The 19,797-nt window shown below is 41.9% G+C and overlaps 1 pseudogene; it reads left to right on the forward strand.

The window, feature by feature from the left end:
- Positions 1-19,797, forward strand: part of LOC115117858 (DNA repair protein XRCC4-like) — a 52,253-nt pseudogene that overhangs the window by 22,034 nt on the left and 10,422 nt on the right.

A 19,797-nucleotide genomic window follows, 5' to 3' on the forward strand; every position in this document is an offset into this window, starting at 1 on the left:
GAGAGTAAATAGAGGCGAATAAAATAGAGGCCAAAATAGTTATTGAGTAAGCACGGTGAACTTGCAAGCACCCCTTTTGAGCAAGCTCTATCCTCAAGATTGACCTCTCTTCTTTAATCTTCTAATCATATTAAATCAAAGTTTGTCACGTAAGCCGACTAAAACAGTGAAATGCCTACTTACAGGCTCTAACCAATAGTGCACAAATGGTAGTAGATGAACAATAGGTAAGTAAAGAAATAAATAACAACAGTAAAAAGACAGTGAAAAATAACAGCAGCGAGGCTATAAAAGTAGCGAGGCTACATACAGCCACCGGTTAGTTGGGCTGATTGAGGTAGTATGTACATGTAGATATGGTTAGAGTAACTATGCATATATGATGAACAGAGAGTAGCAGTAGCGTAAAAGAGGGGTTGGCGGGTGGTGGGTTGCGGGACACAATGCAGATAGCTCGGTTAGCCAATGTGTAGGAGCAGTGGTTGGTGCTCCCGCATGTATGTACATGAATGTATAGTTAAAGTGACTATGCATATATGATAAACAGAGAGTAGCAGCAGCAGCGTAAAGAGAGGTTGGGCACACAATGCAAATAGTCCGGGTAGCCATTTGATTACCTGTTCAGGAGTCTTATGGCTTGGGGGTAAAAACTGTTGAAAAGCCTTTTTGTCCTAGACTTGGCACTCCAGTACCGCTTGCCATGTGGTAGTAGAGAAAACAGTCTATGACTGGGGTGGCTGGGGTCTTTGACAATTTTTAGGGCCTTCCTCTGACACAACCTGGTGTAGAGGTCCTGGATGGCAGGCAGCTTAGCCCCAGTGATGAACTGGGCCGTACGCACTACTCTCTGTAGTGCCTTGTGGTCGGAGGCCAAGCAATTGCCGTACCAGGCAGTGATGCAACCATGCTCTCGATGTTGCAGCTGTTGAACCTTTTGAGGGTCTCAGGACCCATGCCAAATCTTTTTAGTTTCCTGAGGGGGAATAGGCTTTGTCATGCCCTCTTCACGACTGTCTTGGTGTGTTTGGACCATTCTAGTTTGTTGGTGATGTGGACACCAAGGAACTTGAAGCTTTCAATCTGCTCCACTACAGCCCCATCGAAGAGAATGGGGGCGTGTTCGGTCCTCCTTTTCCTGTTGTCCACAATCATTTGGAGTCGTTCCTGGCCATGCAGTCGTGGGTGAACATGAAGTACAGGAGGGGACTGAGCACGCACCTCTGTGGGGCTCCAGTGTTGAGGATCAGCGTGTTCCTACCTACCCTCACCAACTGGGGGCGGCCCATCAGGAAGTCCAGGATCCAGTTGCAGAGGCAGATGTTTAGTTCCAAGATCCTTAGCTTAGTGATGAGCTTTGTGGGTACTATGGTGTTGAACGCTGAGTTGTAGTCAATGAATAGCATTCTCACATAGGTGTTCCTTTAGTCCAGGTGGGAAAGGACAGTGTGGAGTGCAATAGAGAAGGCATCATCTGTGAATCTTTTTGGGCGGTATGCAATTTGGAATGGGTCTAGGGTTTCTGGGATAATGGTGTTAATGTGAGCCATTACCAGCCTTTCAAAGCACTTCATGGCTACGGATGTGAGTGCTACAGGTCTGTAGTCATTTAGGCAGGTTGCCTTTGTGTTCTTGGGCACAGGGACTATGGTGGTCTGCTTAAAACATGTTGGTGTTACAGACTCAATCAGGGACATGTTGAAAATGTCAGTGTAGGCACCTGCCAGTTGGCCAGCACATGCCCGGAGCACACGTCCTGGTAATCCATCTGGCCCGCAGCCTTGTGAATGTTGACCTGTTTAAAGGTCTTACTCACGTCGGCTATGGAGATCGTGATCACACAGTCGTCTGGAACAGCTGATGCTCTCATACATGCCTGAGTGTTGCTTGCCTCGAAGCGAGTATAGAAGTGATTTAGCTCGTCTGGTAGGCTCTTGTCACTGGGCAGATCGCGGCTGTGCTTCCCTTTGTAGTCTGTAATAGTTTGCAAGCCCTGCCACATAAGATGAGCATCGGAGCCGGTGTAGTATGATTCAATCTTAGCCCTATGTTGACGCTTTGCTTGTTTGATGGTTCGTCGCAGGGCTTAGCAGGATTTCTTATAAGCTTCCATCACCTTGTCTTATAAGAGTCCTGCACCTTGAAAGCGGCAGCTCTACCCTTTAGCTCAGTGCGAATGTTGCCTGTAATCCATGGTTTCTGGTTGGGGTGTGTACGTACAGTCACTATGGGGACGACGTCCTCGATGCACTTATTGATAAAGCCAGTGACTGATGTGGTGTACTCCTCAATGCCATCGGAAGAATCCCGGAACATGTTCCAGTCTGTGATCACAAAACAGTCCTGTAGTTTAGCATCTGCTTCATCTGACCACTTTTTTATAGACCGAGTTACTGTTGATTCCTGCTTTAATTGCTGCTTGTAAGCAGGAATCAGGAGGATAGAGTTGTGGTTGGATTTACCAAATAGACGGCGAAGGAGAGCTTTGTACGCGTCTCTGTGTGTGATGTACAGGTGATCTAGAATTTTTTTCCCTGTGGTTGCACATTTAACATTTTAATAGAAATTGGGTAGAACTGATTTAAGTTTCCCTGCATTAAAGTCTCCGGTCACTAGGAGCGCCGCCTTTGTGTGAGTGGTTTCCTGTTGGCTTATTTCCTTATACAGCTGACTGAGTGTGGTCTTAGTGCCAGCATCTGTCTGTGGTGGTAAATAAACTGCCATGAAAAGTATAGTTGAGAACTCTCTAGGCAAGTAGTGTGGCCTGCAATTTATCACAATATACTCTACTTCAGGCGAGCAAAATCAAGAGACTTCCTCAAATTTCGTGCATGAGTTGTTGTTTACAAATATGCACAGACCCCCCCCATTTTACATCAAATTTTTTGTCCAATGATTGCACATTGGCGAGTAATATTGACAGCAAAGGCAGCTTTTCCACTCGCTTCTGAAGATCCTCACGAGGCATCCCACTCTGTGTCCTCTATACCTGCATCTCTTCCTCTTGCAGATAACTGGGATGTTGGCCTTGTCGGGTGTTAGGAGAATGTCCTGCTTGTTGAATTAAAAAATATTTGTTTAATCTGAGGTGAGTGATCGCTGTCTTGATATCCAGAAGCTCTTTTTTTGCCATTAGATACGGTTGAGAACAGCCTCAATTAATTTGATGCATTTGATACCATTCCATTTATTCCATTCCATACCTTAGAATGAGCCCATCCTCCTATACTGTAGCTCCTCCCACCAGCCTTCTCTGGTTTTCTACCTACCAAATGTTATCATGAAATAATGCTTGATAGCTCGAGGGAACATTACATAAACCTAGCTACGTTTAATGGTGAAATATTGGGAATCTATCTATCTATCTATCTATCTATCTAGCTAGCTAGCTAGCTAATTAACTATTAGCCTGTTCGCTACCTATCGTTAACCGTAACCTCGTCCCAAGGCTCAATTGCTTCCGCATCTGGTGGATGCATCCTTGTTGCATTATTGCTAGCTGACCTTCTAATCTCTGACCTTCTAATCTCTGACCTTCCTTGACCCTGTCATTTTCCTTGCCCTCATCAATGATGCTTCACATGAAGCTGCCAACCGTGTCAAAATATGACATGAATCTGCTTGAAACCACGAAACTGCAGCAACCATCATCAATGCAGAGGGAACTGGATGATCTCAGCACCTGGACCGCTACCAATGACATGCTTCTCAATGAGAATAAATGTGTAGTGATGCATGTCATCTTCTCTGAAAACCCAGCCTGCACCACCCCCTCTTCATCAATGGTGTCCCCCTGTCATAGACATCAAAGTTCAGGGTGCTGGGTCTCACTGTCCAGCAGGACCTGCGCTGGAGCAGCCAGGTTGACACCATGACCACAAGTACCAGCAGGAAGCAGTTCCTCCTCAAGCGCATTAAGCACTTCTCTGTAACCACAGCAGACCTACTGTCCATCTACATCTGCTTCGTATAAACAGTTCTGGAATATGTTGTCCCTGGCACCCTGGCCTCACTCAAACCCTGACTACTCAGGTGTTTTGCTAGTTTAGGATTTTACCATTTGTTCATTATTTATGATTGATTTTATAATTGTAAGTATATGTACAATTCAGTCTATGACTGTGAGAAACCAATATAAGATACTACAAGCCATGGCCTAACTACCTAACATAGCTAGCTAGCTAATTCATCCAGCTAGCGCCATCCGGTATTTAGACCACTTCATAGAGAAGGAAAGAGTGACTGAGAGAGAGGGTGGAGCTGTGCGTTATGTCATTCAGTAAGCTACTCCAGCCACCTTGACCTCAACAACATCACAATCTTTGACCACATATTAGCTAGCATAACTCAATTGATGTGATTGAGTTACTACTGTAGCTACATTTCCACTTTGTTATAGCTACATGCACTAGTAAGGACCGTCACAGGTCACTTTGCCGTACAGATTTTAAAGGTGCTTTTTTGGATGCCTATAGGTTAGTAGATATGACCCAGACAAGTGCCCATTTGTAGGAGGGTGAAAGATGGGAGACGGCTAGCCAGAAGCATAGACAGCCCCCCTCAAGCTGACAGGTTTATAAGGAACACTCACTGTACAACCAGTCTGTATCCTTCAGGAAACAACAGCAGACACACAGCGGGCTACCTCATTACCTGAGAGAGTGAAGCTTAGAAGTGTGTTCAACATGTTCAACATGTTACAGAAAGAGAGGGAAATGCAGTAAACCAACTCCCACCCTGTCTCTGTTTGATGACCTCACCTTGGCACCATTTGATGACTTATTTTCTTATCCTTTTTGAAAGTCCCCCTATATTTGACAGCTCTCTGTCTATGCGCTCAGATCAATGGATGTTCACTGTGTGCATGTACAGGCATTCCTGTGTTATTAGTGTATAAAAACAGAGAATGACGATTGTGGGACGCCCCATAATGACACGTCAGTCAAGAGCCCCTAGGAGGTACAGTACTGTAGCTAGATGTGTCTGGACCGATGAATTAAGTTGACTGTTATACCTTGTTTAGAAGGAGTGGGGATGGTGAGTGGGACAAGACAGGAGACTAGAAAAAGCTTGGAGCATTTATTTTCCCTATTCAGTCTCACCTCCTTCTTGCCTTTCTCCTCTCTTTCCCTACGTCACTCCCTCTCACCAAGGAGTAAGTGAGATGAAGCGAGAGAGAGGGAGCTTTGGAACTTTAAGTCTTGTCTTCAAGCCACCGAGGCCTAGATCCTGAAAGTCTAGTATCTCCTCTAAAGCACTCCATTCTGATAAACAACTTTGAGTTCCTCTTGTGCTGAGAGGCTGCTTCCTTGCTGCTGAATGCCCGTTTGGGTGTGTAGAGAGCTGGGTGCTTGTTCTGTAGTGGGTTCTAAAGCGATAGTAGTGAATCCCACACTGATATTGTTTCCTCACACACACCACACACCTACTAACACTTTGCATAAACACACAGGCACACACTCAAGAAGAGAACTTCACTTAATCTTTTTCCCCTCTTTCTTTCTGTCTGTTTCTCTCTCTCCCTCTACTTTCCCAACCACCTCTCTGTCTGTTTCTGTCTGTTTCTCTCTCTCCCTCTACTTTCCCAACCACCTCTCTGTCTGTTTCTCTCTCTCCCTCTACTTTCCCAACCACCTCTCTGTCTGTTTCTGTCTGTTTCTCTCTCTCCCTCTACTTTCCCAACCACCTCTCTGTCTGTTTCTGTCTGTTTCTCTCTCTCCCTCTACTTTCCCAACCACCTCTCTGTCTGTTTCTGTCTGTTTCTCTCTCCCTCTACTTTCCCAACCATCTCTCTATGTGTAGGTGAACATGGGTGCAGTGGAGCTGCACCCTGCCCCTGTGGATCTCAACAGGGAGATGATAGCCCACACTCTGGAGCACAGCGCTGACCTGGAGGCAGAGAACAGACGGCTGCAGGAGAAGAATCAGACACTCCGGCAGGAGCGGCAGCACCTCCTTGCAGAGTAAGGACTGTGTATGTGTACACGCGTGCACGTGTATGTTTAGATTGAGGGCACGAAAAAAGGAAGTAACTTTCCACTTTTACGATGCAGTCCACTTATCTGTGGGTTGTTGTGCCCGTGCTCCTCGTCTTAGGTCTACTCCCTAGCCCTCTTTCCCCAGAGACTCAACAATGACATCATCACTCAATAACATCATCACTAGCCGCCCAACTGAGAGGAGAGAGTTACCCACGTCCAGGCCACAAAGACTATTGGGGATTTCTGGGAATTGACTTCAATTAATTAATTAATTTCTTTTTTTGTTTGTTTTTCCTCTTTCTTTTTTTTTCCCTCCCTGATCCCTTGAGTAGCTGAAAAAGCCAGACAGTAGAGTGGCTCATGTCTGGCCAGGGTGGGGCACATCATCATCCCAATAACACCCACCCAAAGTTCTCTCTCTCAATTCAAAGTGGCTTTAAAGCAAGTGAAATAAACCATTAACAAAAGTGAGAAGAAACAAAAAAGCACATAAAAAACATTAAATAATATACAGTTAACATTGCACTCATAAAGGTTTCAAAGGGATAAATATATTTCAAATGTAATATTATCAGCTTTGTACACTGTTTTTAACATTGTGCACATAGTTGTAGTATGAATAGTAGGGGAAGATAAGTACACAGATAAATATTGGTTGTATTTACAATGTTGTTTGTGCTCCACTGGTTGCTCTGTTTTCATGGCGATGGGTCACAAATCTCACTGCTGTGACTGCACATTGGGGTATTTATCCTAACAGATATGGGGGTTTATCAATGTTTGATTTGTTTTCACATTCTTTGTGGATCTGTGTAATCTGTGGGAAATATGTGTCTGTGATATGGTCATAACTTTGGCAATAGGTAAGGAAGTGTAGCTGAGTTTCCACCTCATTTATTTGGGCAGTGGGCACATAGGCATACCTGGCTCTCTCTCTCACAGAGTCTACATAGTCAAGGATTTACTTAATTTTGGGTCAGTCACAGTGGTCAGGTATTCTGCTACTGTGTATTCTCTGTTTAGGGCCAGATACTATTCCAGTTTGCTCAGTTTTTTGTTTGATTCTTTCCAGTGTGTCAAAGGGTTATTTTTTATATATTTTTTAGGAGGGGGGGGGGTCTAATTGTGTTGCTGTCCTGGGGTTCTGTGGGGTCTGTTTGTGCTTCTGAACAGAGCCCCAGAACCAGCTGGCTGAGGGGACTCTTCTCTAGGTTCATCTCTGTAGGTGGGGGCTTTGTGGTTGTAGAATTTAACAGTTATTTATGGAATTTAATATTTAGCGGGTACAGTCCTAATTCTGCTCTGTGCATGCATTGTTTGATGTTTTGCATTGTACATGAAGGATCAGTTTCCCATGTTGTGAATTATTGGTTGGTGAGTGCTCCACAGACCTCAAAACCATAGAGAGCAATGGGTACTATAACTGATTTAAGTATTTTTAGTTAGATCCTAATTGGGATGTTGAGTTTTATGTTCCTTTTGATGGCATGAAAAGCACTTCTTTCCTTGTCTCTTGTTCACAGCCTTGTGGAAGTTACCTATGGTGTTTATGTTTAGGCCGAGGTAGGTATAATTCTTTGTGTGCTCTAGGGCAAAGGTGTCTAGATAGAATTGTCCTGGCAACTGGACATTTTTTGGAACACCTTTATTTTTGTCTTAGTGAGATTTACTGTCAGGGCCCAAGTCTGACAGAATCTGTGCAGAAGATCTAGGTGATGCTGTAGGCCAGAGTTTCCCAACCGGCGGCCCATGGATCGAATTGTCCCCCCAAGTTGTATGAGCAAAACTAACTTAAAAAAAATACAAATGTTGGACATAAAATACTGTAAAAACACCAGCAGATCAGCTCCAAGTGATTTAATTTAAGTACTGCCGCACATAAAAGGGTGATCGTATACAAATGTAAGCAAGGTTTGAAATTATTATGTTTTAGTCAAATATATCTGTTTGGGCTTCTTGTGGTCAATTGTTAGTCTACAAATGATTTGTAATAACGTTCCGACCATCCGCTCAAGAACCAAATGACCCCTCCCTCGGCTGAATCTTGTTGATGATCCCTGCTGTAGGCCCTCATTGGTTGGGGACAGAAGCAAATCATCTGCATACAGTAAACATTTGACTTCAGAGTCTAGTAAGTTGAGGCCGGATGCTGCAGACTGTTCTAGTGCCCTCGCCAATTCATTGTTGTTAGACAAATATATATATATATTTATTGAAGAGGGTTGGGCTCAAGGTGCATCCTTGTCTCACCCCACGGCAGTGCCAGTGCCTTCAGAAAGTATTCATACCTCTTGACTTATTGCACATTGTGTTGTGTTACAGCTTTTTTTTTCACTCATCTACACCCAATACACCATAATGGCAAAGTGAGAACATGTTGTTAGACATTTTTGCAATAAACCACTTCTCCAACCTTTTTGTCCATATAACAAAGAACCAGGCGCAAACACATATACAGTACGTGATCATTTGCCAAACTTAGAATAAGATATTTAAAGACTACCAGAACCAGCTGGATTCTCCAATTACATTGGATGAGCTACAGGACAAAATGCAGACCCTCCAACCCAAAAAGTCCTGTGGTGTTGATGGTATACTAAACTAAATAATAAAATATACAGACCACAAATTCAAATGGGCTATTCTTAGTCTTCAACGGACTGGCATCTTCCCCAGTATTTGGAAGCAAGGTCTGATCATCCAAATTCACAAAAGTAGAGCTACATTTGACCACAATAACTACCGTGGAATCTGCATCAACAGTAAGCTCGGAAAAATCCTCTGCAGTATCATCAATAGCAGACTCCAACATTTCCTCAGTGAAAACAATGTCCTGAGCAAATGTCAAATTAGTTTCTTACCTACAGTAAATATCGTACGACAGACCACAAACAGTGCCTTCAGAAAGTATTCATATCCCTTGACTTATTCCACATTTTGTTATGTTACTGAGTGGATTACACACAATAGCCCTAATGAGAATGTGACAACAGCATGTTTTTTGATATTTTTACGAAGGTATTGAATACAGAAATAACTATTTTACATAAGTATTCACACCCCTTTGCTATGTCACTCCAAATTGAGCTCAGGTGCATCCAATTTCCATTGATCATCCTTGAGATGTAATTTACCCTGCCCCCACCCCCAAATGGACATTTATCATTGTTACAGTTATAAATATTTATTTATTATTCTTTTTATTGTTTAATTTACTTCTCACTTCCCCCTCTGCTGCTCCCCCTATAGACATTCCCTGGAGGACATTCTACCCTGGTTATTGTTGTTTCATTCACTTCTATTTTTGACCTGCAATGTTGGTGCTCAGAACTTAAACAGTTCATTGTACGCTGCAATTACATCTGCAACGCTGTGTATGTGGCTAATAAAAATAATTGTTTGATTAGCAATATGTTAGCTGTTAGGTCAAATATTATGTTCAGGTTTCCTACTGCTAAGATTACACCTTAGCTATTGCAGGGAAACATTTTGTCCTGGAAGTTGTCTAGGAGGGATTGGATTGTTGGCCAATTTGTTGTTGGCCAATAGTTTTTTGGTAGGTCTCTACACTACACTGCCCGGTTTGTTCGGCCTCGATATCTCATGGTTGTGCATTGCTCTTTTCAAGTAGATTGTGATTTTGCTGTGGTATAAGTCAGATAGCGGTGTTGGTTGGCTGACTGTGAACGCTCTGAGAGACTCTGGGTTGAGGTCGGTGATAAAGTAATCTACAGTACTACTGCCTGGGGATGAGCTGTAGGTGTACTTACCATAGGAGTCCCCTCGAAGCCTACCATTGACTATGTACAGACCCAGTGTGTGACAGAACTGCAAGAGTTGTGACCCGTTTTTGTTGGTTGTTTTGACGTAGTTGTCTAGGGGGGCATATGTGGGAGGGAATGCTGTCACCTCCAGGTAGGTGATTGTCCCCCTGTGTCAGGGTCTTGTCCAGTTATGGCATGTATGTCCCCAAAAACTAGTTCATCTCCCTGGGTAGGGCTATTGCGGTGACCATATTACCACCACACCGGAGATCACGAGTTGTGAGTCATGAAACCCCACCTCTTTAAGGAATACCTAGGATAGGATAAAGTAATCCCTCTCACCCCCCCCCCCCCCTTAAAAGATTTAGATGCGCTACTGTTCCACTGGATGTCATAAGGTGAATGCACCAATTTGTAAGTCGCTCTGGATAAGAGCGTCTGCTAAATGACTTAAATGTAAATGTAAATGTAAATGAAGGCAGTCAAATTCCACATGTCCTTTTAGTCACGGTGATTGGGCTTCTCCAAGCTCTGATGCTACTGATGGTCATTAGTAGCCAACCAAACTTGCTAACTGCCTGGTACTGGGCACTCTATTGTCCCTCTAATTACTCTGATGTCAATGCAAATGGAATCGAAAATCTAATCAAACACTTCATGAGAGCCCATTGAGCTCATGTTGCGCAACATTCTGTAGGCTATGCAATTGCAAGAGTGATGGCCAATATTAAAAAGAGGAGGATCCCATCAGCTTTCTATAGGTTTGGCCTGCAATATTTTTATTTCTCAACTTTTCTAATATTTATCTTTACAACAGGAGTATAGCCTACCTGGCTGTCATGAAAATGAACCACGGGAAAAGCGCCCTCCATTCACTTTTTAAGTGCATGTATTTTTTCACGCTGCCTCTGTTTCGAGACAGGTGACTGGTAATGGTCCATTCAAATTCAAAACAAATGTCACGCATATATTATTTAGTATTTAGTGATGGGTGACAATATTAGCCTATCACTTATATATTATCACTTGTGAATGATGTCCAGCATAAGGCAAGAAACAATGCCTTTATTTATTTTTTTTTTTACCTTTTTTTTTTGAATACCCAAAACACAATATACTTGCTTTGACCAGTCATCCAACAACTACACCACACCAGTCATCCAACAACTACACCACACCAGTCATCCAACAGACTCCCATTCAGAGCGACACACCGAAATATCCAGGGTCAATGCCCTGCCCAAGGGCACATCAACAGATCTTCCACCAGGCCAAAAACATGGGGACCTGAACCCTCCAAGATCCCCAATAGCTGTCCATCAACCATCCGAGAACCCTTCCACAATCCCTCCCCATTTTGTTGCTCCCAGCCTATAGACAGAAACTAAAACAGGAAAGACCCGTGCTCAGGTCAATACAATGCTGGTCTGACCAATCAGATTCCACACTTCAAGATTGCTTTGAACACGTGGACTGGGATATTTAAAAAAATATTTTACCTTTATTTTACTAGGCAAGTCAGTTAAGAACAAATTCTTATTTTCAATGACGGCCTAGGAACAGTGGGTTAACTGCCTGTTCAGTTGCAGAACGACAGATTTGATGACTCCCCATCCCGCATGAGGGAGCGTAATCATCGCCTGACACTAATTAGCATAACGCAACGGACATAAATATTCCTAGAAAATATTCCTATTCATGAAAATCACAAATGAAATATATTGAGACACAGCTTAGCCTTATCACCCTGTCATCTCTGATTTTCAAAATATGCTTTACAGCCAAAGCTAGACAAGCATTTGTGTAAGTTTATCGATAGCCTAGCATCGACTCGGTGAGCGAGTTTATTAGGAAGTTTATTGGAGATGTCGTTCCCTCTGTGACCATATAAACCTTCCCTAACCAAAAAACATGGATTGATGGCATCGTTCGTGCGAAACTGAAAGCGCTAACCACCGCTTTTACTCATGGCAAGGCGACCGGAAACATGACTGAATACAAACAGTGCAGCTATTCCCTCCGCAAGGCAATCAAACAAGCAAAGCATCAGTATAGAGACAAAGTAGAGTCGCAATTCAATTCAACGGCTCAAACACGAGGCGTATGCTGCAGGGTCTATAGTCAATCACAGATTACAAAAAGAAAACCAGCCCGTTGCTGACACCGATGTCTTTGCTCGCTTTGAGGACAATACAGTGCCACTGACACGGCCCGCTACTAAAACCTGTGGGCTCTCCTTCACCGTGGCCAACATGAGTAAAACACTTAAACGCGTTAACCGTCGCAAGGCTGCCGGCCCAGACGGCATCCCTAGCCGCTTCCTCAGAGCATGTGCAGACCAGTTGGCTGGTGTGTTTACGAACATATTCAACCAATCCCTATCCCAGTCTTGTCCATGCTTCAAAATGACCACCATTGTTCCTGTCCCCAAGAAAGCTAAGGTAACTGAACTAAATGAGTATCGCCCCATTGCACTCACGTCTGTCATCATGAAGTGCTTTGAGAGACTAGTCATGGACAATATCACCTCCATATCCATGACCATATCAGCTGTGCATTGACTACAGCTCAGCATTTAACACCATACTACCCTCCAAACTCGTCATCAAGCTCAAGACCCTGGGTCTCAACCCTGCCCTGTGCAACTGGGTCCTGGACTTTCTGACTGACCGCCCCCAGGTGGTAAATGTAGGGAACAACATTTCCACCCCACTGATCCTCAACACTGTGACCCCACAAGAGTGCGTTCTCAGCCCTGTCCTGCACTCGCTGGTCACCCATGACTTCGTGGCCATGCACGCTTCCAACTCAATCATCAAGATTGCAGACGACACTACAGTGGTAGGCCTGATTACCAACAATGACGAGACAGCCTACAGGGAGGAGGTGAGGGCCCGGAGTGTGGTGCCAGGAAAATAACCTCTCACTCAATGTCAACAAAACAAAGGAGATGATCGTGGACTTCAGGAAACAGCAGAAGGGGCACCCTCCCCATCCACATTGACGGGACAGTAGTGGAGCAGGTGGAAGGTTTTAAGTTCCTCGGCATACACATCACGGACAAACTGAAATGTTCCACCCACACAGACAGCGTGGTGAAGAAGGCGCAACAGCGCCTCTTCAACCTCAGGAGGCTGAAGACATTTGGCTTGTCATCTAAAACACTCACAAACTTTTACAGATGCACAATCAAGAGCATCCTGTCGGGCTGTATCACCGCCTGGTAAGGCAATTGCACTGCCCTCAACCGTAAGGCTCTCCAGATGGTGGTGTGGTCTGCACAACGGGGGCAAACTAACTACCCTCCAGGACGACTACACCACTCGATGTCACAGGAAGGCCAAAAAGATAATCAAGGACAACAACCACCCTAGCCACTACCTGTTCACCCCTCTATTATCCAGAAGGTGAGGTGAGTACCGGTGCGTCAAAGTTAGGACCGAGAGACTGAAAAACAGCTTTTATCTCAAGGCCATCAGACTGTTAAACAGCCATCACTAACATTGAGAGACTGCTGCCAACATACAGACTCAAGATCTCTGGCCACTTCAATAAACAAACTTAATAAAGGTATCACTAGTCACTTTAAATAACGGCACTTTAAAAATGTTTACATATACTATATTACTCATCTCATATGTATATACTGTATTCTACTCCATCTTCTGCATCTTGCCTATGCCGCACGCCATCGCTCATCCATATATTTATATGTACATATTCTTATTCATCCCTTTACATTTGTGTGTATTTGTGTGTGTATAAGGTAGTTGTTGTTAATTTGTTAGATTTGTTGTTAGATTTTACTGCATAGTCGGAACTAAAAGCACAAGCATTTTGCTACACTCGCATTAACAACTGCTAGATCAATGCTATGTATTTTCAGCCATTCCTGAACCTGACACCAGAAACAGGCTACCTGAGGGCAATACCAAAATAAATGCTCTATTGATTCTGTATCCTGACAACAAAATTTGCAGAGCTTCAATGATTTTATGCCCCAAATATTCAACATTTTGTTGGTGGCAATAATTCTATATTACACTTTTAGCTGAAAAGCACAAAGTCTTGAATATTGCGTTGTTTTATATATCAGCTCGTAAACCCTGTACTCTGGAATCGGTGTATCAAAAATCTCTTCCCGACTATTTTGCAATCTATATATTTTTTTATATTTTTTTATTTTACCTTTATTTTACTAGGCAAGTCAGTTAAGAACAAATTCTTATTTTCAATGATGGCCTAGGAACAGTGGGTTAACTGCCTGTTCAGGGGCAGAATGTTGTCAACATCCTGGTCCTCAAATGAAACTGGTATACTTTCCTATTTATACTATTTTTATTCCTCTGCCAGTTTTGATCCTTTATATTTGGCAGACAGACCAGTTCCATACCTCTTCCCACTGCCACCTGCCTCTTCCATTTTTGAGGTAATGCTGTAATCAATTGGCTGTACTCTTGGATTGAGCAGACCTTCCCGTACAATTCTGAAAACTCCACGAAGGACATAACTCCACCATTCCAATTTACAATATAATTTAAGAACAAAATACAAATTTTCAAACATCTTTGCCATAAATACAGGTATTTTATCAACCAGCACATTAGAGTTCAGCCATAATATTTGTTGTTATATTTGTTCAATATTTTCAGGGGGATGAAATTGAAATTGTAGCTAGCTTTGCAATTCTTGTTTTGAAACAGCAAGATACTTTGAAAAAAGTATAATTTTCAATTAATCGAAAAAGGCCATTTTTAAACAATGGATGAGCTTTTCTTAGTAGTCTACTTGGGAACCATTAAGGGTTCAAGTAAAACTTTTTAATAAGTGAAGCTTTTAGAGAGGGAGAGAGGTTTAGTGCAGGGGTTCTTAAACTTTTTCAACCTGGGACCCAAATGAGAAATTCTGTGTTTACCTGGGACCTAAGCTTAGGAAAATATGCAAAATATACATATCGGTACATTTCATTGCCCTTATGCCTTAAACAAATGCAATATAGACAAAAACAAATAACAATGAAATTAAATATCTAAATATCTATTCATGTTTATTTTCCCCCATTAAAAACACTCTTACCTATCTGTCTAGGTTGGAACTGTTGCTGTTAAAATACAATTAATCATTTTCATTCTGAACTGTAAAAAACAGATTGATCACATCACACAGATGAATAACAGAACACACACACAGGCTCAGTTTTTGATAGTGAACCCTAAGTAACAGTACAGATGAAAAAGTGATCAGGCCTACTGTACTTCTCAAGACAGGGTAGCCTAGTGGTTAGAGCGTTGGACTACTAACTGAAAGGTTGCAAGTTCGAATCCCCGAGCTGACAAGGTACAAATCTGTCGTTCTGCCCCTGAACAGGCAGTTAACCCACTGTTCCTAGGCAGTCATTGAAAATAAGAATTTGTTCTTAACTGACTTGCCTAGTAAAATAAAGGTGAAATAAATAAAAAATTAAAAAATCTTACTGTATAAATTATTGTTGAAAGAAAGTCTAAGAAAAGTCTAAGTTGGAACTGTTGCTGGTAAAATACAATACATTTTTATTCTGAATTGGAATAAACTCATTGATCACATCACACAGATGTAGACCAGAAACACACACACACATTCTCCTAATGAGAGGTGTGTGTCAGGTTGAAGTTTTCAACAAGCATGTCTATTCTGGGCTCCGTTTTTGACATTGCAACACTGAGGTCATGCTCAGCCGTAACTTTTTTCTGTACTTGTTTTTTAAAGTATGTCAGAGTTGAGAACACTGACTCGCATAGGTACAGTTGACATCGGAAGTTTACATACACCTTAGCCAATTACATTTAAACTCAGTTTTTCACAATTCCTGACATTTAATCCAAGTAAACATTCCCTGTTTTAGGTCAGTTAGGATCACCACTTTATTTTAAGAATGTGAATGGTCAGAATAATAGTAGAGAGAATCATTTATTTCAGCTTTCATCACATTCCCAGTGGGTCAGAAGTTTACATACACTCAATTAGTATTTGTTAGCATTGCCTTTAAATTGTTTAACTTGGGTCAAACTTTTTGGGTAGCCTTCCACAAGCGTCCCAAAATAAGTTGGGTGAATTTTGGTCCATTCCTCCTGACAGAGCTGGTGTAACTGAGTCAGGCTTGTAGGCCTTCTTGCTCGCACATGCTTTTTCAGTTCTGCCCACAAATCTTCTATAGGATTGAGGTCAGGGCTTTGTGATGGCCACTCCAATACCTTGACTTTGTTGTCCTTAAGCCATTTTGCCACAATTTTGGAAGTATGCTTTGGTTCATTGTCCATTTGGAAGACCCATTTGCGACCAAGCTTTAACTTCCTGACTGATGTCTTGAGATGTTGCTTCAATATATTCTCTTAATTTTCCTCCCTCATGATTCCATCTATTTTGTGAAGTGCACCAGTCCCTCCTGCAGCAAAGCGCCCCCACAACATGATGCTGCCACACCCGTGCTTTATGGTTGGGATGGTGTTCTTCTGCTTGCAAGCCTCCCCCTTTTTCTTCCAAACATAACAATGGTCATTACGGCCAAACCGTTCTATTTTTGTTTCATCAGACCAGAGGACATTTCTCCAAAAAGTACGATCTTTGTTCCCATGTGCAGTTGCAAACCGTAGTCTGGCTTTTTTGTATGGTGGTTTTGGAGCAGTGGCTTCTTCCTTGCTGAGCGGCCTTTCAGGTTATGTTGAAATAGGACTTGCATTTGTATCGGTTTCCTCCAGCATCTTCACAAGGTCCTTTGCTGTTGTTCTGGGATTGATTTGCACTTTCGCACCAAAGTACATTCATCTCTAAGAGACAGAGCGCGTCTCCTTCCTGAGCGGTATGATTGCTGCGTGGTCCCATGGTGTTTATACTTGCGTACTATTGTTTGTACAGATGAATGTGGTACCTTCAGGCGTTTGGAAATTGCTCCCAAGGATGAATCAGACTTGTGGAGAGGTCTACCATTTTTTCTGAGGTCTTGAGTGATTTCTTTTGATTTTCCCATGATGTCAAGCAAAGAGGCACTGAGTTTGAAGGTAGGCCTTGAAATACATCCACAGGCACACCTCCAATTGACTCAAATGATGTCAATTAGCCTACCAGAAGCTTCTAAATTCATGACATCATTTTCTGGAATTTTCCAAGCTGTTTAAAGCCACAGTCAACTTAGTGTATGTAAACTTCTGACCCACTGGAATTGTGATACAGTGAATTATAAGTGAAATAATCTCTCTGTAAACAGTTGTTGGAGAAATTACTTTGATGTAGATGTCCTAACCGACTTGCCAAAACTCTAGTTTGTTAACAAGAAATTTGTGGAGTGGTTGAACAAGGAGTTTTAATGACTCCAACCAGAGTGTATGTAAACTTCCGACTTCAACGGTATGCTGTGCCAAACTGGACCAGAACATCCACTGCTTTCTCAGTCAAGCAGGAGACCGCTTCCTGCTGTAGATGAGCAACCCAGAACTGTGTGAGTGTGTTTGCCTCAAAAAGCATCTTTCGTCAATGAGTTTATTCCAGTTAAGAATAACAATTATTGTATTTTAACAGTAACAGATCCAACCTATACTAGTTTTCAACCATCATTTCTACAGTAATATGTACAGTAGGCCTGATCATTTTTAATCTTCTGTACTGTTACTACGGTTGCACTATCAGTAGCTTGTTTGCTTTGGCGAATGTTAGCTATTGGCTGTGTACGAGGCCAACGGATTGTTTGAAAGAGAAACTCATATAAACTACTATGAGAGTTAGTTAGTACTCCCTTATTTCTGCTTATCATCACCTGTTATAAAATGACTACAATGCCTTGCTAGCTGACTTACTTTTCCACTGTCGCAGCAATGTTTCATGAAGCATTCTGCCCTGTTCTGAAAGAACTCCCTGGGTTTACCATCATGCTGTGGCTGTTTTGTCTTAGTTAAAAATAAAGTTGTCCTCCAGTAAACTTTGATTACATTTCCAATATCCCCATCCACGTGGAAATCCTATAAGAGTTATGTGAAGGCCAATTAGATGATGATCCGATCGCATTCTGTCTCCTATTAGAACTTTTTTTACCTTTGACGCAAGAGAGAAAATGACAAAAAAGTAGTCAAATCGACTAGCTTGATTAAGTCTCCTCCATGTTTATCTCACTAGGTCTGGGTTGTTTAGTCTCCAAATATCCACTATTTCTAATGTGTCCATAATATTTGTGATTTCCTTTACCGTTTCTTTTAGCCACGTAAAGACTGATCTTCTTTTTTTATAATCTGCTAAACCTTTACAATTTTAACTGGCGATATTTATTTCACCCATTACCATAACTAGATACTATATTCTCAGTCTAAATTGACCATAATTAGTGCTTGTAAAGTTACTTCCATCAGAGGTATTATGATTGCCACAATTAGAGCTTTCAAATGTCTGATATTTAGAATTCAAGAAATAAGTTCCAGCAATATTTGTTTTATTCCCTTGCCTGTTTGCCTGTGAGCCAATGCCAGCAATGTTAGAAAATTCAGGCAAGATATGTGTGTTGTAAATTGAGTAGTGTATGATATTGGATGTGATATGCTGTAGTGAGAGTGTGTACAACATCTAACAGTAAGACTATAATGTGTGCTGTCCAAATCAATAATAACTCCGGCACTTTGCATGGTTGAGTGTCTATATGTGTAACATCTAGTGCGTATAGCCTTAATATTCACGACTATCATAGTTGCATCATAATTATCTTTAACAGCATTGAAAAACACATCCCAGCAATTGACGTTTCGCATGATCATGAAAGAGACCTTGCATTACTATAGAGACGGCTTCACTACAGTACAAATGTATTCCGTACAATATGTTATTATTCCCCAATGCCTCTATTCTGATATCTTCCCCTTTCTTGTTGTAAACATATATAAACATGTAGACGAAGACATAAAAAATATAGACGAACAAGAAACATATTCAATTATAAAACAGTTCATGACAATAGAGGGAGAGAGAAGAGAGAGTGAGAGAAGAGAGTTAGATCTAGTGTGTATGTGTAAGTATAAGTCCGTATGTGTAAGCGAGCATGTCATTGAGTACATGTGTGTTCATATCCACTTCATAGTGTTCAGATATTTTTACAGTCCCATACTTTCTGTTTTCGTAACCTGAAATCCCTGTAGAATTTAGTACAGCTATGGTGTTATGGAGCTATCTCGGAATAGCTGTCCATCTATAAAGAGTTTGTTCACAATGAGAACGGCACGCTTACCCTTCTCCCTTCTGCCTCTGTACCGGATACAGGTTCTTGCGACATTTGTTTATCTCCCCTGGAAATGTGTCATTGAGACCGAATTTGGTCCCTTTAAACTCCCTTCCCCTGCTTTTGATCAACTCCTTTTGTTGGTATTGTTCAAATTTGATGATCGGTCGAGGAACCCTTGCTCTTGTCATTCCTAGCTCCAAGTCTACGTACTCAGGGGAAAGCCACCTTGTTTACAGTCTCTGTAGAAAGTTTCAAGGCGGATTGCATGAATTCTCTGATCGCGCCCTCTGGATTATTGGACAATGCATTTTTTTTGCGACTTTTTTGAATCATAGTTGCACACCTCAGGTAGCCTAGCCCATAGGCCTATATAGGCCAAATAACTTCTTAAAATTAAGCACATTCATCTGCAAGTGTAGAGCCTAACTGCCATACATAAGTAGCACACGAGTTTCAACTTTGTAGAAGAACATTTTCACCATACAAATGCACCTTTATAATAAAAGCTTTACATGCATAATCGCATTTGCGGTCTCTTTTGATAATGGTGTTTTTCCGCTAATGGAACATTAGCACGTATAGCCTACTGCTATGTGCACATTTCTGCACTTATAATGTGAAGAAATAGCCTTATCGTTTATCAACATTTGAAGCTAAACATTCTGATCTGTTGCGTCAGCCACATTGCATAATAAAGGTTTGTTGATGCTAGTTATTGTATTCATTTGGGATCTATCGCATCCCACAACTGTCACAGACTATGTTTGGAATATTTATTCCTTGCACAGAATAGAATAGTTCAACTTTTGTACTATGGGGAATA

The sequence above is a fragment of the Oncorhynchus nerka genome, linkage group LG27 (genome assembly GCF_034236695.1).
Source record: "Oncorhynchus nerka isolate Pitt River linkage group LG27, Oner_Uvic_2.0, whole genome shotgun sequence".
In the NCBI taxonomy this organism is placed as follows: Eukaryota; Metazoa; Chordata; class Actinopteri; order Salmoniformes; family Salmonidae; genus Oncorhynchus; species Oncorhynchus nerka.